The sequence below is a fragment of the Rattus norvegicus genome, chromosome 17 (genome assembly GCF_036323735.1).
Source record: "Rattus norvegicus strain BN/NHsdMcwi chromosome 17, GRCr8, whole genome shotgun sequence".
Lineage (NCBI taxonomy): Eukaryota > Metazoa > Chordata > Mammalia > Rodentia > Muridae > Rattus > Rattus norvegicus.
This window is the reverse complement of record NC_086035.1, coordinates 93,147,873-93,171,921: the sequence shown is the minus strand read 5'-3', so window position 1 is coordinate 93,171,921 and position 24,049 is coordinate 93,147,873. Positions and strand designations below refer to the sequence as shown.

The following is a 24,049-nucleotide window of genomic DNA, read 5'->3' as shown; positions in this document are numbered from 1 at the left end:
CTGCCACTGCAGAGAGCCCGTGGGCAGCACCCCACGAGCAAACTTGAGCCTCGGGACCACAGGTAAGACCAACTTTTCTGCTGCAAGAAAGCTGCCTGGTGAACTCAAGACACAGGCCCACAGGAACAGCTGAAGACCTGTAGAGAGGAAAAACTACACGCCCGAAAGCAGAACACTCTGTCCCCATAACTGACTGAAAGAGAGGAAAACAGGTCTACAGCACTCCTGACACACAGGCTTGTAGGACAGTCTAGCCACTGTCAGAAATAGCAGAACAAAGTAACACTAGAGATAATCTGATGGCGAGAGGCAAGCGCAGGAACCCAAGCAACAGAAACCAAGACTACATGGCACCATCGGAGCCCAATTCTCCCATCAAAACAAACATGGAATATCCAAACACACCAGAAAAGCAAGATCTAGTTTCAAAATCATTTTTGATCATGATGCTGGAGGACTTCAAGAAAGACGTGAAGAACTCCCTTAGAGAACAAGTAGAAGCCTACAGAGAGGAATCGCAAAAAATGCCTGAAAGAATTCCAGGAAAACATAAATAAACAAGTAGAAGCCCATAGAGAGGAGACACAAAAATCCCTGAAAGAATTCCAGGAAAACACAATCAAACAGTTGAAGGAATTAAAAATGGAAATAGAAGCAATCAAGAAAGAACACATGGAAACAACCCTGGATATAGAAAACCAAAAGAAGAGACAAGGAGCTGTAGATACAAGCTTCACCAACAGAATACAAGAGATGGAAGAGAGAATCTCAGGAGCAGAAGATTCCATAGAAATCATTGACTCAACTGTCAAAGATAATGTAAAGCGGAAAAAGCTACTGGTCCAAAACATACAGGAAATCCAGGACTCAATGAGAAGATCAAACCTAAGGATAATAAGTATAGAAGAGAGTGAAGACTCCCAGCTCAAAGGACCAGTAAATATCTTCAACAAAATCATAGAACAAAACTTCCCTAACCTAAAAAAAGAGATACCCATAGACATACAAGAAGCCTACAGAACTCCAAGTAGATTGGATCAGAAAAGAAACACCTCCCGTCACATAATAGTCAAAACACCAAACGCACAAAATAAAGAAAGAATATTAAAAGCAGTAAGGGAAAAAGGTCAAGTAACATATAAAGGCAGACCTATCAGAATCACACCAGACTTCTCGCCAGAAACTATGAAGGCCAGAAGATCCTGGACAGATGTCATACAGACCCTAAGAGAACACAAATGCCAGCCCAGGTTACTGTATCCAGCAAAACTCTCAATTAACATTGATGGAGAAACCAAGATATTCCATGACAAAACCAAATTTACACAATATCTTTCTACAAATCCAGCACTACAAAGGATAATAAATGGTAAAGCCCAACATAAGGAGGCAAGCTATACCCTAGAAGAAGCAAGAAACTAATCGTCTTGGCAACAAAACAAAGAGAATGAAAGCACACAAACATAACCTCACATCCAAATATGAATATAACGGGAAGCAATAATCACTATTCCTTAATATCTCTCAACATCAATGGCCTCAACTCCCCAATAAAAAGACATAGATTAACAAACTGGATACGCAACGAGGACCCTGCATTCTGCTGCCTACAGGAAACACACCTCAGAGACAAAGACAGACACTACCTCAGAGTGAAAGGCTGGAAAACAACTTTCCAAGCAAATGGTCAGAAGAAGCAAGCTGGAGTAGCCATTCTAATATCAAATAAAATCAATTTCCAACTAAAAGTCATCAAAAAAGATAAGGAAGGACACTTCATATTCATCAAAGGAAAAATCCACCAAGATGAACTCTCAATCCTAAATATCTATGCCCCAAATACAAGGGCACCTACATACGTAAAAGAAACCTTACTAAAGCTCAAAACACACATTGCACCTCACACAATAATAGTGGGAGATTTCAACACCCCACTCTCATCAATGGACAGATCATGGAAACAGAAATTAAACAGTGATGTCGACAGACTAAGAGAAGTCATGAGCCAGATGGACTTAACGGATATTTATAGAACATTCTATCCTAAAGCAAAAGGATATACCTTCTTCTCAGCTCCTCATGGTACTTTCTCCAAAATTGACCATATAATTGGTCAAAAAACGGGCCTCAACAGGTACAGAAAGATAGAAATAATCCCATGCGTGCTATCGGACCACCACGGCCTAAAACTGGTCTTCAATAACAATAAGGGAAGAATGCCCACATATACGTGGAAATTGAACAATGCTCTACTCAATGATAACCTGGTCAAGGAAGAAATAAAGAAAGAAATTAAAAACTTTTTAGAATTTAATGAAAATGAAGGTACAACATACCCAAACTTATGGGACACAATGAAAGCTGTGCTAAGAGGAAAACTCATAGCGCTGAGTGCCTGCAGAAAGAAACAGGAAAGAGCATATGTCAGCAGCTTGACAGCACACCTAAAAGCTCTAGAACAAAAAGAAGCAAATACACCCAGGAGGAGTAGAAGGCAGGAAATAATCAAACTCAGAGCTGAAATCAACCAAGTAGAAACAAAAAGGACCATAGAAAGAATCAACAGAACCAAAAGTTGGTTCTTTGAGAAAATCAACAAGATAGATAAACCCTTAGCCAGACTAACCAGAGGACACAGAGAGTGTGTCCAAATTAACAAAATCAGAAATGAAAAGGGAGACATAACTACAGATTCAGAGGAAATTCAAAAAATCACCAGATCTTACTATAAAAACCTATATTCAACAAAACTTGAAAATCTTCAGGAAATGGACAATTTCCTAGACAGATACCAGGTATCGAAGTTAAATCAGGAACAGATAAACCAGTTAAACAACCCCATAACTCCTAAGGAAATAGAAGCAGTCATTAAAGGTCTCCCAACCAAAAAGAGCCCAGGTCCAGATGGGTTTAGTGCAGAATTCTATCAAACCTTCATAGAAGACCTCATACCAATATTATCCAAACTATTCCACAAAATTGAAACAGATGGAGCCCTACCGAATTCCTTCTACGAAGCCACAATTACTCTTATACCTAAACCACACAAAGACCCAACAAAGAAAGAGAACTTCAGACCAATTTCCCTTATGAATATCGATGCAAAAATACTCAATAAAATTCTGGCAAACCGAATTCAAGAGCACATCAAAACAATCATCCACCATGATCAAGTAGGCTTCATCCCAGGCATGCAGGGATGGTTTAATATACAGAAAACCATCAACGTGATCCATCATATAAACAAACTGAAAGAACAGAACCACATGATCATTTCATTAGAGAGAAAGCATTTGACAAAATTCAACACCCCTTCATGATAAAAGTCCTGGAAAGAATAGGAATTCAAGGCCCATACCTAAACATAGTAAAAGCCATATACAGCAAACCAGTTGCTAACATTAAACTAAATGGAGAGAAACTTGAAGCAATCCCACTAAAATCAGGGACTAGACAAGGCTGCCCACTCTCTCCCTACTTATTCAATATAGTTCTTGAAGTTCTAGCCAGAGCAATCAGACAACAAAAGGAGATCAAGGGGATACAGATCGGAAAAGAAGAGGTCAAAATATCACTATTTGCAGACGACATGATAGTATATTTAAGTGATCCCAAAAGTTCCACCAGAGAACTACTAAAGCTGATAAACAACTTCAGCAAAGTGGCTGGGTATAAAATTAACTCAAATAAATCAGTTGCCTTCCTCTATACAAAAGAGAAACAAGCCGAGAAAGAAATTAGGGAAACGACACCCTTCATAATAGACCCAAATAATATAAAGTACCTCGGTGTGACTTTAACCAAGCAAGTAAAAGATCTGTACAATAAGAACTTCAAGACACTGAGGAAAGAAATTGAAGAAGACCTCAGAAGATGGAAAGATCTCCCATGCTCATGGATTGGCAGGATTAATATAGTAAAAATGGCCATTTTACCAAAAGCAATCTACAGATTCAATGCAATCCCCATCAAAATACCAATCCAATTCTTCAAAGAGTTAGACAGAACAATTTGCAAATTCATCTGGAATAACAAAAAACCCAGGATAGCTAAAGCTATCCTCAACAATAAAAGGACTTCAGGGGGAATCACTATCCCTGAACTCAAGCAGTATTACAGAGCAATAGTGATAAAAACTGCATGGTATTGGTACAGAGACAGACAGATAGACCAATGGAATAGAATTGAAGACCCAGAAATGAACCCACACACCTATGGTCACTTGATTTTTGACAAAGGAGCCAAAACCATCCAATGGGAAAAAGATAGCATTTTCAGCAAATGGTGCTGGTTCAACTGGAGGGCAACATGTAGAAGAATGCAGATAGATCCATCCTTATCACCCTGTACAAAGCTTAAGTCCAAGTGGATCAAGGACCTCCACATCAAACCAGACACACTCAAACTAATAGAAGAAAAACTAGGGAAGCATCTGGAACACATGGGCACTGGAAAAAATTTCCTGAATAAAACACCAATGGCTTACGCTCTAAGATCAAGAATCGACAAATGGGACCTCATAAAACTGCAAAGCTTCTGTAAGGCAAAGGACACTGTGGTTAGGACAAAACGGCAACCAACAGATTGGGAAAAGATCTTTACCAATCCTACAACAGATAGAGGCCTTATATCCAAAATATACAAAGAACTCAAGAAGTTAGACCGCAGGGAAACAAATAACCCTATTAAAAAATGGGGTTCAGAGCTAAACAAAGAATTCACAGCTGAGGAATGCCGAATGGCTGAGAAACACCTAAAGAAATGTTCAACATCTTTAGTCATAAGGGAAATGCAAATCAAAACAACCCTGAGATTTCACCTCACACCAGTGAGAATGGCTAAGATCAAAAACTCAGGTGACAGCAGATGCTGGCGAGGATGTGGAGAGAGAGGAACACTCCTCCATTGTTGGTGGGATTGCAGACTGGTAAAACCATTCTGGAAATCAGTCTGGAGGTTCCTCAGAAAATTGGACATTGAACTGCCTGAGGATCCAGCTATACCTCTCTTGGGCATATACCCAAAAGATGCCTCAACATATAAAAGAGACACGTGCTCCACTATGTTCATCGCAGCCTTATTTATAATAGCCAGAAAATGGAAAGAACCCAGATGCCCTTCAACAGAGGAATGGATACAGAAAATGTTGTACATCTACACAATGGAATATTACTCAGCTATCAAAAACAACGAGTTTATGAAATTCGTAGGCAAATGGTTGGAACTGGAAAATATCATCCTGAGTGAGCTAACCCAATCATAGAAAGACATACATGGTATGCACTCATTGATAAGTGGCTATTAGCCCAAATGCTTGAATTACCCTAGATGCCTAGAACAAACGAAACTCAAGACGGATGATCAAAATGTGAATGCTTCACTCCTTCTTTAAATGAGGAAAAAGAATACCCTTGGCAGGGAAGGGAGAGGCAAAGATTAAAACAGAGACTGAAGGAACACCCATTCAGAGCCTGCCCCACATGTGGCCCATACATATACAGCCACCCAATTAGACAAGATGGATGAAGCAAAGAAGTGCAGACCAACAGGAGCCGGATGTAGATCGCTCCTGAGAGACACAGCCAGAATACAGCAAGTACAGAGGCGAATGCCAGCAGCAAACCACTGAACTGAGAATAGGTCCCCCGTTGAAGGAATCAGAGAAAGAACTGGAAGAGCTTGAAGGGGCTCAAGACCCCAAAAGTACAACAATGTCAAGCAACCAGAGCTTCCAGGGACTAAGCCACTACCTAAAGACTATTCATGGACTGACCCTGGACTCTGACCTCATAGGTAGCAATGAATATCCTAGTAAGAGCACCAGTGGAAGGGGAAGCCCTGGGTCCTGCTAAGACTGAACCCCCAGTGAACTAGACTATGGGGGGAGGGCGGCAATGGGGGGAGGGTTGGGAGGGAAACACCCATAAGGAAGGGGAGGGGGGAGGGGGATGTTTGCCTGGAAACCGGGAAAGGGAATAACACTTGAAATGTATATAAGAAATACTCAAGTTAATAAAAAAAAAAAAAGAATAGTGTTTACACAGTAGCAAGCTAGAGAATTGCCTCAAACAAGGTGGAAATCAAAGAATGACTGGGAACATGGGTGCTCTGTCATCTGCATACCTGCCCTTACATGTGTGCACACAGAACAATTGAAAGTTTTCCTTCGATATATAAGGTTGAGGCTAGCATGAGCTATATGAGGCCTTGTCTAGGAAACAAAAAGAGACTTAAAAATAATGAATTGCTCTCCGTGTGCTTTAGCAGGAAAAAAAATTCAGTTAAGAAAACTGTCAAGCTGCTGAGTTAAAATTAAAAGTTAAAATGCTGTAAATGAACAATTGAGAGAGGTAAAGATCATCTGAAAAAGAGTCACGGGATATTAAAAGCAGGGTGTTTAGGGCTCCTAAAGGGAAAGCAGAGAGAGAGAGAGAGAGAGAGAGAGAGAGAGAGAGAGAGAGAGAGAGCGCTTTAGATTGGATCATTTTAACCAAGCAAACAGCCTATATTCCCAGCACTGGAATAAACACAAATTGGGCCTCCTCTTGCATGGTGTCCATGACACTTGAGTGCATTCTTGTCCGAGAAATGTAATCAGAGCCTACTTAGAAACAAACAGACCAATCCATACGAAGGGGCATTCTGCAAGGGAATTGACTCGGGGACTTCGAAATTGTCCACATCACAAATCACACATGTGTGTGGAAAGGAGGAAAATTCTAGAGTGGTGCCAGCCAGACCAGTCATCTTTCAAGGGCTCAGAAGTGGAGGAAAGATGACCAAAGAGACATAATAACCAGAGGAGTGTATGTGAGGAAGACTGTGAGATAATTGGAGCGTTTGAGTGCAGGCTAGGTTTTGGATCCTGTTATTTCGTCTATGGTAATTGTGTGTTGAATGTTTCTGTCTCCCCAGATGAAGACTAAACTCCCAATGTGGTGGCATCTGAAGGAGAGGCTGTTAAGAGGGAAAAGGATTTAGATGAGGTCACAGGGTGGGGCCCTGATGGAAGTGTTCTCGCATGATCTCTCTCCAACCCCTCTTTTTGTATCTATTTCTCTCCTGTCTCTTCTCTCCTTCCTCCCCTCCCTTTTGTCTATGCTCCTTCTCTTCATCCCTTCCTCTCCTCTTCCCCATCTCTCTCCCATGTGAAGATGAGCAAGTTAGGAAGAGGATCCTACCCAGAACCATGGCTGTTAGCACCCTTGACCTTGGGTTTTCAAACTCAGGACTGTGAGAAAAAAACATGAGGTGTCTCTGCCCATAAGCTTCAACATTGCAGTCAAGCCCAAGCTGAGGGTTAGGCCCAGTGCTGCCTGCCAGACACTGCTTTGCTTTCAGTCAATTCTCTACACTCCAGGACTTTTACAGTAAGAGCTATGAGGTCTTGTAGTTTATTTCTATGCAGTACAATAAATTGCTGGTAAGTAAATAAGAGGTGAAGTGAGGGAGAGAATGCTTGAGAAAACAAAAGGCAATTTTAATAACAGGTGAAACTGAGGAAAGGTTATCCAGATTTTTTTTTGTAGTATTTCTCCAACTTTAAAAAAATTTTTTAAATCAAAATGCTTGGGGCAGGAGTGTCTGGAGATGCAGTTTAATGGTATAGCACTCACCTAGCATACACGAAGCCATAGGTTCAAACTCCCCAGTACCACACTCCTACACAAAGTAAATGACTTTATTTTCCAGTTGGGTGTGGTGATGCTTGCCTATAAACTTAGCACTGGGAAAGTGGAAGCAGAAGGACCAGGAATTCAAAGCCAGCCTCAGCTATATAGTCAGTCCAAGTTCAATCTGGGCAACCTAAAACCCTGTCTCGCCCAACCCCCAGCCCCAAAAGAAGTATACAGGGAGAGGCAGAGTAAACAGGTAATAAAAATGATGTCATTTTATATTAATTTGTGACTTACAGTTTCACATGTATTAATTTGATCCTTTCCAAAACCTCTATGGAACTAGAGATGAATGAACTGGGCCCATTTTTATAGTCAGTAGACCTAATCCAGGGCCACGATGTGAGCCAGTGGGCAGCAGAGTTCAGATTTGGATTTACTCTAGTAAAGGCAGAATCGAGGCCTGGATTTGGGTCTCCTATCTACCCAAGCTGTGGGTACAAAGTGCCTGGAAGGAACACTCTGAAACTGGCTCAGACTCTCTAAACTTGGAGTTCTCATGATAAGAAGGCTGAGCCCTCAGCACAGGAAATTAGTCAGGCCTTTGGAAAAGAGCCAAGGACCAGCAGGAAGCTCGGAGTGGGCCTCAAAGGAGTGATATGCAGTAAAACAACAAGCGTGGTGATATTGACAGAATCACTTGATGCTCTGATTAAGAGGCATGAGTTGTCACTCGTGATGGGCACTGAGAAAGCCAGCCCGGAGACGTCAGCTGGACAGGCTGCTGTGCATATTTTTGTGCAGTCAGAATGGCAGACTTACCAACTAGGCTGAAAGAAGTGGGGCTGATCCTCCTGCCATTACCTCCTAGATGTTGAGATTACAGACATGACCACCAAACCATGTACAACTGCAGGAGACAGAATCCAGAGCTTTTTAGTATACTAGGCAAGCATTCTGCCAACAAATATTCAGGGGCCACATCTCCAGCCTCTGTTTCTCTCTATTTTTTTTTAATTCACATCTTAACCTTGCCAAGAACTAGGAAATATGATTTGCATATCTAAAAGCTTCCACATGCCCATCCATGTGCGCTCTTGAACTTATAGCCTAGTGTTGTTTACATCTTCCAATGTGGACTTGGGATGTCCTGAACCCTGAAGTGGTCACCAAAATCTGGGGGTGTCTTTTATGGAAATAGAGAGCTCTGTTCTGGAGATGCTTGCCTGGAACATCTCTAGAGGGGCTGTCCCCTTAAGCCAAAGACATACAGCACTGGTGCAGCATCACATGCTGGTGCCATAGCTTAAGGCTCCATATCAGAGTCTGCTGCTGGCAGAAAGGAAATGACGGCGCTCCCAGACCTCAGAGGACTCTCTAAGGTTGTGTACTCAGACTGTTCAATTTCAAATGGTCACATGAGTTTTTTCAAACACAGGGAAGCTTACACGTCATATATACATACCTCCTCCCTCTTTTTCATTTTTCCTCCCTTCTCTCCATTGGACCCTGCCTAGCACAATGAACCATTTTAAAGGTTCCAATTCTATGTTATTTAATGCATTCCATGTTATATGCACTATACTACACACATATTATATACCACACATATTACACACATACATATGCTGCACAGACCTATGTACACAGAAGTATACATATCTATCACACACATAACTACATAGTGTACATACATGTACCCTACACCCACTGTTCACACTACCCACACTGTCATAGTTAGAATTACTATTGCTGTAATGAAACACCATGATCAAAAGCAAGTTGTGGACAAAAGGTTTTATTCTCCTTATACTTTCATATGCCTGTTTATCATAGAGAGAAATAAGAACAGAAACTCAAACATGGCAGAAATCAGGAAGCAGGAGCTGATGCAGAGTCCATGGAGGGGTACTTCCTGCCAGTTTGCTTCTCCTAGCCTGTTTATCCTGCTTTCTCACAGACCCCAGGGCCACCAGCCCAGGAATGGCTCCACACACAATGAGATGGGCCCTCCCAGGCCTGCATGCTGGCCCAGAAAAAACACTGAAAATGTCTTTTGTTCTTTCCCCTTCAATCGCCAATTAAGAACAATGCCTTACAGTTGGATCTCATGGAGGCATTTTCTCAATTAAGATTCCCTCATTTAGGATAACTCTAGTTTGTGTCTCAGTATTTGCCCAGCCAGCACACACACTAGCTGCACATAAACACACTCACACACAAACCACACATGTATACAGACTTACACACACACACACACACACACACACACACACACACACACACACACACAATGCACCCTCAGTCTGTGTGGCATTGGCTTTGTTTTGTTTCTTTAAATGATATAGAGGTCCTTATGCATACAGAATGGTGTGGTAGAATAAAAAAATAAAACACTTCCTCAAAGTGATAGGCACATGTATGAGTTACATGTTGTACTGGCCGGTTTTGTGTGTCAACTTGACACAAGCTAGAGTCATCAGAGAGAAAGGAAACTTGGTTGAGGAAATGCCCCAATTAAATCCAAGTATAAGGCATTTTCTCAATCAGTGATCAATGATTGAGGTGGTGCCATCCCTGGGCTGGTGGTCCTAAGTTCTATCAGGCAGATTAAGCAATCCATGTGAATCAAGCCAGTAAGCAAGACCATTCCATGGCTTCTGCATCAACTCCTGCCTCCAGAATCCTGGCCTATTTGAGTTCCTGTCCTGACTTCCTTCAATAATGAACAGCAATATAGAAGTGTAAGCCAAATAAACCCTTTTCTCCCCAATTTTCTTTTTGGTCATGGTGTTTTGTTGCAGTAATAAAACCCTAGCTAAGAGGTTGGGGATTTAGCTCAGTGGTAGAGCGCTTGCCTAGGAAGCACAAGGCCCTGAGTTCGGTCCCCAGTTCCGAAAAAAAAGAACCAAAAAAAAAAAAAAAAAAAAAAAAAAAAAAAAAAAAAAAAAACCCTAGCTAAGACACATACACTATATAAACATTATACCCATATACCATATATATTACACACAGAAAGATACCATACACTCCATACACACTCTCCTCACACATAGCAAATATACTGTCCACACATGCATACATCACACACACCACACACCACTTTATATACATATGCACATTATACATATTGTTCACTGTGTCACCAAGAGTCTGTGAGGTTCACTTACTTTCTCAAGGACTTGAAACCATGGCTACTAGATATTAAGAGTTGATTCCTGTCTCACTCTAGTCCAAAATAGAAAGACAGGATCTTTACAGAGGCTATCAAAGTGAGGTCATTAGGGAGAGCCCTTTCCTAATATTTTGATGTCCTTATAAAAGGGGGACATTTGGCTCAAAGGCAGGCATATAAGGAGAATGCTATGTGGAAATGAAGGTGTGGGGGGGGTGTTACTACAGTGATGTCACCACTGCTATGGAACACCAAAAAGAGCGTCAGCATAAGCCAGAGTGCACACTTTGACCTTGGTGTTCTAGCCTCCAGACTGTGAAACTAATGTTCTGACATTAAACCACCTCGCAAATGAGCACCCAGCTCTCGTTTTGGCCAAACTAAGAATAAGACCTGGGCCTTCTAGAAAACTCCTCTGTGAGGGATGAAAGCCACAAATGATCACTTCTCAAATGCCAAGCAGTCCTGTGCAGAGACCGTGTGTGAACAGAGCAAGGAGTATGATAGGATCAGGGACCCTAAGAGGCTTTGGGCAGTGATGTCTGAATGTAATGTAGGCTCAAATCAAGCTCAAGAGGTGTTACAGGCCTTACCATATACAAGCATGCACTGGGCCACAAATTTGGAAAGAACATTCTTAGAAGCAGGAGTTTAGACTTGATCGCCTTTAATTCCTGTACATGCTACACAGATCTCTCTTCTGTGTTGGGATGGCAATACCTTCCTAACGCAATGCAGGACAAGGTACTTGATGCTGTTGTAAAGGGTATCAAGTGCGTTGACACCTGGGAGTTAGTGGCTTACTGTCCTGGCAACAGCCTCTAAAGCAGTTCAGCCTGCTTTGGAGTACAGAGCTCAGGATCCCTGTCCCAGAAATGAACTAGGTAGACCTGTGTGCTGGCCCTAATAAAAGACATTGAAAAGAGCTTTCTCCACCACACTCTGAGGTGTTGTTGGTCTGGGGATCTAGAAGGTCAGTGCATACTCCTGAGCTGCAAATGTGAGATGAGGCAGTTTTGAAATGCTAGGACTTAGCTCTTATGGTACCAAGCAAAAGTTGACAACAGGATGCAAATGTGAGGTGTGTGGTAATGCATGAGGCTCTAGTGTCATAAAGAGACAAGCATTCTTGTTACAAACAAATTCATCCCACAAGTACATGTGTACACACATATATATGCATATACAATATGGGGGTACACACAGAGATCAGAGACCAGGCAGGGGTATACTTCTAAAGGGATAATTTGCCTTATTTTGAGACAGGAACTCTCACTGGCCTAGAACTTGCCAAGTAACCTAGTCTGACTGGTCAATGAGCCCTAGAGACCGACCTGCCTCCAGCTCCCTGGAGCTGGGATTGAAGAGTGTTTCACAATGCCTTGCCTTTTTCACACGGGTTGAACTCAGATCTTTATGCTTGTGTGGCACTTTATCAACTGAGCCATCACCTCAGGTCCCAGGTTCATGGCTTACTCTCCCTCTGCTAGTACTGTCTTAGGTGACTGTGAGATCTTAGAAAGGGAAGAATGCCACTGGAAAAAAGAAATCACTGGAGGTGAGCTTTTGAAAGTTATACCAGGACCCTAGTTCATACAAGTCTTCCATGATGTGAACAGCATCTACCACATTCTTCAGCCACCTTGATCTGCATTTCTTTTTTTTTTTTTTCTATTCTTTTTTTCGGAGCTGGGGACTGAACCCAGGGCCTTGCGCTTGCAAGGCAAGCGCTCTACCACTGAGCCAAATCCCCAACCCCTTGATCTGCATTTCTTTGCCATGCTTTCACTACCAGGATGAACTTGTCCCTCTGAAACCAAGAGCCAAATTAAATATTTCCTCTTGTTTTATCCAAGTATTATGGTCACAGGAATACAAAAATAACTGTTTATACATTCATACACACACACACACACACACACACACACACACACACACACACACACATCCTCAGCTGGCAAGAGTGTTCATGTGTGTAACATCCAAGAACATCGAAATGTGCATTTCTAAGTAAAGAATACTGGTCCCAGAAGACAAAAATGTGCTGAAACCCTAATGCTCAATTGATTAGTTGATTAGTATTGGAGATCAATCCCAGGGCTTTGAGCATATAAGGGAAGTGACCTACCAATGAGCTTTGCCCCAAAATGTTCATTTCAGTTGGCTTTACTTCAAACAACAACAACAACAACAACAACAAAAAATAGTGACAGGTATTTTTTAATTAAATTTTCATTAAATGTCCTCAATCCTTGATTCTGTTTCTAAAACAATGAATAGCATCTTTAGGTTGGGCTCTAGGTTAGAACCTGGGAGAATGAGGAATCTGACACAGCTGCTGGCCCCAAGAGCTTCCCAAAGGGCATCTGCGCAGTGCTCTAAGGAAAAAAGCCCAGGGACATCCTCTCAACCTAAATATCTGAGGGCAGAAACGGGGTCAAGGAGTGCTCCCAGCCGAGTGACTGCTTCTTCCAGGGCCAGTTCTTCCCTCCTTTCCTCACCTCACAGAGGGTGGGACAGTCTGGAGCTTTGTAATCTCAACCACACAGAGGTGTCCCACCCCTTGTCCCAGAGAAACTCTGGCTTGTCTTGTTATTATTGCCACATGATACCTGGTGCCATCTGATAAGGATCTGTTTCAAAACCAAGCTCCTAATTCTTGCCAAAGTGAACAAGCTGGGCACAGCTGAGGGCTGACAAAAGAGCCAGGAAGTGAAAGTCAAAGGCCACCTAGAATGAAATCACATGCATTCACATGGACACATGTGTGTATATCTTGTGTACATTGCAAAGATATACATGTGTTCATGTGAGCCCACATCCTCTTCCCAGAACTTTGACAGAATCATTTCTACTTCCATGCCCAGTTTCTAGAACAAGGAAATGATCCTGAATGCAGCACATTGGAAAATAGTCACAAGAAATTCAAGAGCTTCCCATAAGGAGGACAAGGGAAGGGTTTGGTTTCCTGTTCTTACAGAGATACACCCAGGTGGAATGTCCTAGTTAGGTTTCTGTTGCTGGGATAAACATTATCAAAAACAACTTGGGCTGGAAAGCGATTATTTCACCTTGCAGGTTACTGCCCATCATCAGGAGAATCCAGGATAGGAGCTTAAGACAGGATCCTGGAGGCAGGAAATGAAGCAGAGGCCATGAAGGAACATTGCTTACTTGCTTCCTCCCCATAGCTTCCTCCACTATTTTCCTATAGAGCCCAGGCCCACCTGCCAAGGAATGGCACAGTCTATCACTGGTAGGATAGGCCCTCCTCCATCAATTAGCTATTAAGAAAATGCCCTACTGACTTGCCCATAGGTCAATCTGATGGAGGAAATTCTTCAGTTGAGATTCTTCCCAGATATGTCTGGGTTTGCATCACATTGACAACTATGGCATGAAGTTTGTGTCAGCACACCTCAGCCTCCATTGGCGTGCTTGCTATAACTGGAAAGTGAAAACTAGAGGCATCATTCAGACCAGACGTAGGTCCCAAACAGGTAGGGATGTTCTAGAACTGAGCAAGTTTGATAATCCTGCTAGGACAGTGCTAATAGACGAGGATTTCCAAGAACACACCACACCTTTGGGTCTGTGCTGAGGGCTTGCATGTACTGGCTCCATGAATGCACAGGGTCACCTCCCTGCAGTGCTTCCTGATAGTATTCCCATTGCCCTAGTGGGAAACACGAGCCTTAGAGGCAGCCTGTTCAAAGATCAGGTACTTACCAGTGAAGGAGTTGGAATGTGAGTTGGGCCTGGGTGGTTAAGGGGAGGTGCCCATAGTCTGGTGGGACTCTGTCCCTTCTTGCCACCATGCTCACTCTCTGCTTCCTGCAATGGAAGGTTCCAGGCTGTACTGCTCTGAGATAGCATTATAAATAGAAGGAGCATGGCCTGGTGTTTGTGAGAAGGAAGAAACACTTTGGGGCCTCGGGTGCATTTAAGGATGCTGCACTACACCTCAGTTCTGGGTTCCCTGTCATACAGCCATACAAAGAGCTTCTTTTATTTTCTTGCTTTTTCCCCTTTCACCTTCCACCTCCATTTCACATTGCTACACTTAGACTCCATTCTGTGTGCACACAAACACACACCAAGTTACATGGGTGGCAACAGAAAGTTGGTGTGTCTGTATGTCCCACACATGATATTGTGCCACCAACTTTACACTGTTATTTCAACGGACTATTTTTAGAATCCATTCTTAATCCACCTGTGTATCTAGGGTTTCTCCCTGCACCACTTTCAATAACAGATTTCTGATGTGTGTCGTTACACACACACACACACACACACACACACACACACACACACACTTACATGGGTGATTTTTGTCTGCTAGTGCTCCCTAAGATAAATGTTCTGTGGGAATTGGAACCTCTTTTCCTGGTCACTATAGCTGTAGTTCCTAAACAATGCAGCAGCATTAAGCTCATAAATATTGAAGAAATGAATGAATTCATCTTCACTCCATATTTATCTTTCTCTAATCTGGAATATTTTTGTGGAAGGCTTTACTTTATACACAAATGCTGTCTTTGTTTCTTAAAGCTGCTATCACCAAACACCTGAGACAGAGTTGTTGTTTGTTTGCTTGTTTGTTTTTGAGACAGGGTTTCTCTGTGTAGCCTTGGCTGTCCTGGAACTTGCTCTGTTGACCAGGCTGACCTCGAACTCAGAGAGATCTGCCTGCCTCTGCCTCCCAGTTGCTGAGATTAAAGGAGTGTGCCACCACTGCCTGTCTAGACTGGATGTTTTTAAAGAACCAACTGCTTTTCTTACAGTTGCCAGAAAATTCCAGGTGGAAGGGCCACATCCAGTAAGAGCTTTCTTCATCCTTGTTTTGTTTTGTTTCTGTATGTATAAGTGTGTTGTGTGTCTGCATGTGTGTTCATAATATGTGGATATGTATGTGTGCACGTGTGCATGTGGAGGCTGGAGACTGGAATGGAGTCTCCTTCAATTGCTCCCCCAGTTTATTTATTGAAGCAAGGCATCTCAATTGAACACAGATCTCAGCATATAACTAGTCTAACTAGGCAGCTTGCTCCAGTCCCTTCTGAGTGTTGGCATTACACGTAGGCTGCCATGCCCACTTAGCATTTACCTGGACTCCAAAGATCCAAAGCACTCACTATCTAAATCCAGCTAGAGTCAACCTTGTGGTCACCCACTAACATCTGCTTCCTCAGTACCGAGATTATAGTCGTGGACCGGGGTGCTGAGATCCATCCTGCAAGCTGATGGACCAGAGTACACCATAAGTTGGAGAGCAGGAAGGGGAACGCATGCATCCTTTTATCTGGATCCCATTTCTGTGATGACCCACCTACTTCTGCAGTAATGACATGGATCCTTTTGTACAGGTTGAGCCTCCAGAGCTAATCAGCTCTCTGAGGTCCCACTCTTCAACGTTTGCACTGGATCTCGAGGGACACGTGCAGACATGGATGGAGTAGACTGGCTGACTGACAGATGTGTGTCCATATTAAATTCCTCCACATCTCTACCCTCATCCTGCCTCCTTCCCCCTCTTTCTTCCTTTTCAGGTACAAAGCCATTCAGAGGTCTTTCTGTGTAACTCCCCACCGGGCAGAAAAGCCTGCATGTGTTCTTAGAGGCCCTATCCCAAGAACCAAGAGGGGAAATCTTTCTCAAAGACCACTGTTGCAGCATTTCCCCTGGAGGAAATGTACAGGGCCTAGGTTTCCATTCATTGGTTTATTTTGATCTGCAGAGCATTTGTAGAGTCCTGCAGGTGACCTTCTAAGGGGCAAGGAAGGGGCATGAGGGGACCATAGGGTCCTGAATGCAGAGAGGCAGATTGCATAACAAATTCTTGGAAGACTTGCTAGGAGCTTGCAGGTGCATAATGGGTACCTGTGTGATGAAATGTATAGTCTTCCAGTCTGTTCTAGAATCCCCTGGGGACCAGTCTGAGATAGACAGGATATTTATAGTCTCCAAAAAAAATCTTCCCAAAGGTTAGATGTAACATCATGCGCTTCCCAGCATGACACGCTGAGAACACATTATTTATGTAGCAATTGTGCCCAAAGTTAATCTGAACCTAATCACAAGACACAAGTCAGGCAGGCCCATGTGAGGAACATTCTGCCAACTTTACTCTTCAGAAATGATGTGTGGTGCACACCCAAAACCCACACTCAGGAGGTGGAGGTAGAAGGATTGAGAGTTTAGAGCCAGCCTGGGGTACACAGCAAAATACTGACAAAAAAAAAAAAAAAAAAAAAGGCAGGGGTGGCAAGAAGAAAGGCCAAGCTCTTACCATGTAAAGAAAAAAGTAAGACTGAAGAGCATTTCCAGATTAATGACCTGTATTGGCTTCTGAATTGAAGGGGAAAGAAGTGGGGGAAAGAATTCTTCCAGTTTTAGATCATCATTAGGTAAGGTTTGAGTGTAGATTGACTATCAGATCACAGGACTAATTAACACTAATATTGTTGCAGACGGTCATAGCTCTGTGGTTGTGTGAGAGAAGATCCTGTTTTAAGAGATAGAATATCAAGTACCTGATGTCAAATGCTCGAAAGTCTCAACCAAAATATTGACAACCGACTTTACAAACTGAAAGAGTAAACAGAAAGCAAATATGGGAAACCATCATAGTCATCTGTCAGCTAGTTTGAAGACTATTTGGAATTCATGCAAACCTTCTTTTAATTTATTTTAAATGTATAAGAGTTTGCCTGCATGTATACCTGTGCATTGTGTGTGTGCATGGTGCCTGCAGAGTCCAGCGAAAGTCAGAGTCCCCTGGAATTGGAATTAAACACAGTTGTGAGCTGCCATGTGGTTACTGGGAATTGAACCCACATCCTCTGAAAGAGCAGTCAGTGCTCTTAACTGCTGAGCCATCTCTCCAGCCCCATGCAAAAGTTCTTACAAATTTTCTGTAAGGCTGTGTTTTGTTTTGTTTTGTTTTCAAATTCAAAGTAAGCTTAAGAAAGTCTGCACTAGTTTTAAATTCAGGATGGTGTAAGCCTGTCATCCCAGATTCTTGGTAGGCTGAGACAGAAGATGGCAAGTTCAAGGCTTACCTGTACTATAGAGTGAGTTCAAAGCTACCTGGGAAACAGTGAAACTCTGGTCTCAAATAAAAAGTGAAAGGGGGTGGGGTTGGAGATGTAGGTCAGTGGTAAAGGGCTTACCTAGCAGGCAGGAAGCCCTGGGTTTAGTCTCTAGTAAGAAAAACAACTACTGTGGAGGCAGTCCCTGGGGAGTAGAAACAATGTAGCTAGTTCCTGCCACCAGTGTGTTGGGCAATTAGTATTTTAGGTTCCTCACCCACACAGCTACTGAATCTGGTAGGGGAATGGTTATCTTTACAGATGTGGAAAGTCACTCTACTCACCAGGGAGTTGGTCAGAGGCTGGGGTTTAAGTGGAGGAGGGTAGGCTCAGAAAGCCTTTCTGCACTGCTGCCTGTGTGGACAAAAACCTCAGGCTGAGTCACACACCTGGCCTCAAGTCCTTTACTCCCTGCATTGTGGATCAGCTGACCTCGGACACTCTGAGAGCTACGATGACCTGACGAATTTTAATTTTTCTCTCTTGCTTTGGGTTTTCTCACAGGCGCCTGGAGATGTTTGTGCCACAGCCAGATCTCACATTGTCTGGTGTTACCTGACTGCCTGTGTTGAAAGCTCAGCGCTGAGTGCCCTGGGCGGAAGTTACTCAATCTGCATGGAAACCAACCCTTCACTCTGGTTTCCTCTGAAGTGTTGCAGCAACTGCTTTGCTGTCAGTGGCAGAGACCTGGCAGTGTCTAGACCTGGGACCACCCAACTGGCCATTTTGTAATCACAGACACATCTTGCGGGTGTAACTCCCAGTGACTCCCCAGCCATGAATTAGTTAATTAATTATTATTTTTAGACAAAGTCTCAGTTCCTCAGTTCCTCAGTTCCTGGAACTCTCTATGTAGCTCAACCTGACCCACAGTTCATAATCAGCCTCCTGGTACTGGGGGATCACTAATTGCTGACTTTTCACATCTGGGCTTCTAGGTCTTACGATAGATAGTGGAGCTGGGTCCTCAGAAGCTTCACCACCACCCTTCATGGCACATGTCCTGAGGCAGGTGTGTGTCCACACTGGAGGCATGAGAGGGAGGGCAAGGCCATTATTACACATATGCTTCATCATACTCCGTCATGTCTATGCCCAGTGCTACCCTGCCCCTTGTCTCTATCTTCCACACTCACTGGCCCCTTTTGTCTTATGATATTTTATCAACTCTTTTATTGTGTGTGTTCACGAGTGTGAGAGTGCTTGTGACCATCCATACATGTGAATGTGGAGGCCAGAGTTCAACCTGTGCTGTTGTTCTTGAGCCGATGCCCATCTCGGGTTTTTTGTTGGGAGTGAGGAAGCTTTGTTTGTTTTTATGGCTATTTGCTCTGTATTTGTGCACTATGCCACAGCCCTTGTGGGAGGTCAGATGACATCATCTCCTCCCATTATCAAGGACCTGGACATTGAACTCAGGTTTTCAAGCTTGGTGGCAAGCACCTTTACCCACTAGGCCTTCTCTCAGGCCCCTTGTAGGCTCCCTTTTGTTTTCTGTTTCTTTCTTTCTCTCTCTCTCTCTCTCTCTCTCTCTCTCTCTCTCTCTCTCTCTCTCACACGCACACACACACACACACACACACACACACACACACACACACACACACACACACACACCTAGATTTCTCCCATGAGAAACTGGACATTGACATTCTTGGGGGAGAGAGGGGCAGTAGGGGGCTCTTGGTTTTCAAAACAGGGTTTCTCTGTGTAGCTCTGACTGTCCTGGAACTCACTCTGTAGACCAGGCTGGCCTCAAACTCACATCGATCTGCTTGTCTGTATCCGGAGCACTGGGATGTGCACCACCACAGTGCACTAGCATAGACATTCTTAAGGCATGTTTTGAGGTCCACTGTTCTGCACTCAGTGAAGGATGCTTAGTAAGTTCTTGGGGCAGGCTGGCATGTCCCCTGACTGAGGGGCATGTAGACTGCAGTGAGCCTCCCAGAGGACACTGGGGGCCTCACTTCTCCATCATTCTCGTTCTTTCCAGCCTGGCTTGGGTTTTCATTCCTTTAAACTATATTTTCTTTTCATGAGGATAGCTAGACATCAATGTGGCCCAACGCAAAATTACAAATGTAGCTAAACTATTATGAGTTTCTTATTATTTCTTTATAACTCAATTGTACAATCCTCAAGAATGGCCTTTGTTGATGTCCCAGCATCAAGAGATTAGAAACAACCGTAATCCAAATCTTTCACTAAGTACATAACCAGTGACTGGGGATATGGTCCAGTTGGTAGAGTGCTTTCCTAGTGTTCCTGGGTGAGGGGCTTTAGTTGTCTTGGGGGTGTATTCTACATGCAGCACATAAACTGGGCCTGGTAGTGTACATTTGAAATCCCAGCACTTGGAAGCTGGATGCAGGGAGTTCAAGGTCATCCTTAGCTACGTAGATGGAGGACGAGAATTGAGTGCAAACTGTAAAGTAATTCACAGCAGGCTGCGCCTTTCCATGGCCAACTCCACAGGTCCAGAGTTCTCCAGAGACCTTATACCCCTCATGGACAGCTTGTCTTTTGGGCTTTCTTTCAGCTGAAACCAAAGCCTGTGTCTCCTAGCCTTTTTTATTTATGCTCACTAAACCCAGAAGCAGGGTCACTGTCCTGGGAGCAGCCAGAGGCTGAGATGGCTCCAGAAATCTGTATTCACTTCCCGTAAAGATGTCCTGTTGGGTAACAAGCCCATTTAAAAGGAACAGGCCCAGCAGAAAGCAACTGAGAACCCATTGCCACATTCCTTCAAGCCACAAACAGTTCTTTCACTGCAAGAGCAAGCTAAACTAAAGAATCAAATGACCTTCTAGCTTTAAAAACTGAGGAATGGGTTGTTAGGACTCATGCCTCTAATCCCAGTAGTCAGGAGTTTGAGGTCGGAAAACTGCCACAACTCTGAGGCCCGACCTAGGCTACATAATCAGACTTTGTCTCTAAAAAGATAACCAAACCAATAACAAGGAGGTAGCTAGGGAGATGACTCACTAGGTAAGAGCACTTGCTGCCTAAGCAGAAGTACCTGAGTTCAAGTCCTCAGGAACCATGTGCTACAGACTGTGCCCATAGCCCCAGCACCATTGGGGGCAAAAATCATAAGAATGCTGGGATTTTGCTGTAAGAGACCGAGAGGTAGAGGATGGCATCCAGCAGCCTCCTTTGGCCTCTGCATATGTGCATAGGTGTCTACATCCGTACTTGTAGGATACCAGCATTTATGACACACAAAGCAGAACAGCTTGAGAAGAAAGGAGGGTTGGTGAAAGATGCAGTTCCTGGGGTATACAAGCCCTGTCCTTGGAGGGCAGCCAGGCTCTTGGCTACTTTTCTTCTGCTGCATGGGCACATGAGCTAGAATCGCCTTGTGAGGCCAACAGCCACATGACAAGGATCCAAGGAGGGGGTCTTTTAGGGCAAGACCTCAAACATACAAGTTTAGGAGGAATTCATTTCAAATCCTGAGACCTGAAGGGTCACGTTAACGTGAGAGAATGCAGCTGCTTGGCCTTGTATGAACTCAGCCTGGGACAGGTTCCACGGGTCCTCTGTATCTATTCAGCTGGCTCTGTTCTTCTGAAAGGGACTGACCCACACCTTGCAATTTTGGATTTTCTGCAATTTGGGTGTGTCACTACTGTCCCCTTAAATCAGGGTCACTGAGAACAGCTTCCAAACCCAGTAGCGTTCTGTTCAGATTCCCAGAACTCACATAAATGCCTGGTGGCATGACAGCCAGCCTGTAATTCACCCTCAGAAGGCTGAGACAGGGGCCCTCGGGGCAAGCTGACTAGTTAGACTAGCCAGATGGACAAGCTCTAGGCATGATTCAGAGACCCTCTGTTAGAGAATACTGTAGAAGAGTGACCAAGGAAGAGTCCTGACACCAACCTCAAGTCTCCACAGGTCTCAGACACATGCACACACCACACACACAAATATAAACATACACATGTAAAGAAAAATTAAAACAGAAAGATAGATGGCACTTGAGGAAATGACACCTGAGGTTGTTCTCTGGCTGCCATATGCTTATTTATGCATACACGTGCAGGTGTACCCACAGGCACACATGTGGCACATTTTTATGCACCTGTGTGCATGTGTGTTTGCATGTTTGTGTCCAGGCACACACCACACACACACACACACACACACACACACACACACACACACACACACACAATGGGGGACTACTTCCAATAGAAAGGGCTCTATTTTTTATTTTTTTAAAAAGCAGCTTTTCCGGCCCTTACCCAGACCCCCTCCCCCATGCCTGTTTCATGCCCAAGGCAAAGAGTTTCTGTGGCTATATGCAAGATGGGGGATTTAAGTATAGGCCGAGATGGCCATGTAGCAGAGAAGAGCTGAGTGCTTGTCTTCTCCTCAGTGTCCTTACTAAGAGCAGAGTGGAAAACCCCAGTGGCAAAGGGCCCCTATTTGTGGGGAAGCAGGAACTGCTGTAAATAGCCACCTACTTTGTTAAAGGACCTAAGTACTTTAGAATGGGACTTCCTGCCTTGTCACAGCAATGACAGGAGGCAGAGCAGACCCTAAGCAAACCAGAGTAGACAACACAAGTTAGAAGAAGCTGAGGTACAAGATGCCACCGGATGGTCCTGCATCCTTAGTGGGTCAACAGAGCATCGGCTGAACTGCTGGGCCATTTGTACAGGTGTCTGGGAACATCTCATCCCCAAAGGGCAAAGGACAAGGGACCCGCCCTACACTCGCACCAGCGCAGTCACCACAGCTTCCTCTTTGTCACTTCCACAGGCACCTTCTTCACCCCAGAAAGGAACTGCTACAAGGCCCCAGACAGCCAGGTCTGCTGTAGCCCTGAAAGTGAGCAGACGGAAGTGCCCAAAGGGACCCCCTGCACTCTGGTCTACAGCTGGGCTGATTGTCACCCTGGTAGAGAGCCTGCGGAGGGACAGAACAAGTGCGTTCCATCAGGCCCACGTGACTGTTTCCTGTGTGGGCCCGTGCACACCTTCCTGCCCTAAGGGATCCCACTGGAGCGTGAAACTACACAGCAGCCACAGCAGTTTGGAAGGGGAACCCAGCAACTTCCCATTTTCAAAGTTCTGTAACTGACAGTCCTGGGGGAGGTCTTTCCTAACCTCACCCTCAACTAGAAATGGTTTTAATTGTAAGGACATTGTGTGCTTTTACTGGAACATTCTAGTTACAGAAGAAGATACTAGACAATGAAACTTCATAGACCCTTTTACTCAGAACTCTACCACCGTTGTCTTCCCTTTGGCGGACCATCCTAAGAATTCCTGGTATCCCCTTCCATGGCTGTCCTGAGTGCAAATATACATATATCTTTGATTATACAAAACCAGGTCACAGAACAGAACCTTTCTATGACCTCCTTACTCATTTCATCTCTGTTTTGGACGTTCCCCAGTGTCACTAAAGATGAGTCCATCTCCCGTTCATGTTCACTCAGTTTTAAACTTCTTTTTAAGGACACTGTTTGTACAATTGAAATCATCTAAGCCACAGCTGGCCCAGGGTTCAGTACAGTACCAGTCACAACAAAGTAGAAACTGCCAGACAAACAGAGCCTGGAATCCCAGCCCACCAGCAACATTTCACCTTCATAGGTGATTCTGGTCTCAGATGCTGTGTGAGTAAAATGAAGATTTGGGCCAGAATGTGGTAGCTGCTCAGGAGTTACTATCCTTCTAGGGTAGAAGGAGATGGCTGGGTTTGTAAGGTACGTGCTATGCCAGCCTAGTGCCCATCTAAAAAGCTGAGCATGGGACCATGTACCTGTAACCACAGTGCTAGACAGCATGGACATAGGCAAACCCATCTGCCTGACAAGCCAGACTAGACAAATCAATGACAGGTTCCATGATAGACCTGTCATTGAACATTGAATAAAGTGGAGAAGTGACTGAGGAAGATAACCAATGTCGGCCTCTGACATATACATACACTCTGCCTACTTGTGCATGTGCACACACAATTCCCAATGTTCCTTTCTCTCTCCACACATTTTTCTTAGAATCGATATTTATAGATTTATGTTTGGGGTAAGGGGGTCACACCATGAGACTGACATTTCATGAGCTTGCATATTGTTCTTTCTCACAGCACAAGTACCAAAGACACCCCAGTACCTCTCCATTCTGGTACTTATCTTGTCAGAT

General features: G+C 43.9%; 1 long non-coding RNA gene across 1 annotated transcript in view; it reads left to right on the top strand.

The window, feature by feature from the left end:
- The window catches only part of LOC134482624 (uncharacterized), a 36,501-nt gene extending 13,272 nt beyond the window's left edge, over nt 1-23,229 (top strand). The window contains exon 2 of the long non-coding RNA XR_010059010.1: nt 22,659-23,229. This is a non-coding gene — a long non-coding RNA (uncharacterized LOC134482624). The remainder of the gene's footprint in view (nt 1-22,658) is intronic.
- Nucleotides 23,230-24,049: the final 820 nt, after the last annotated feature.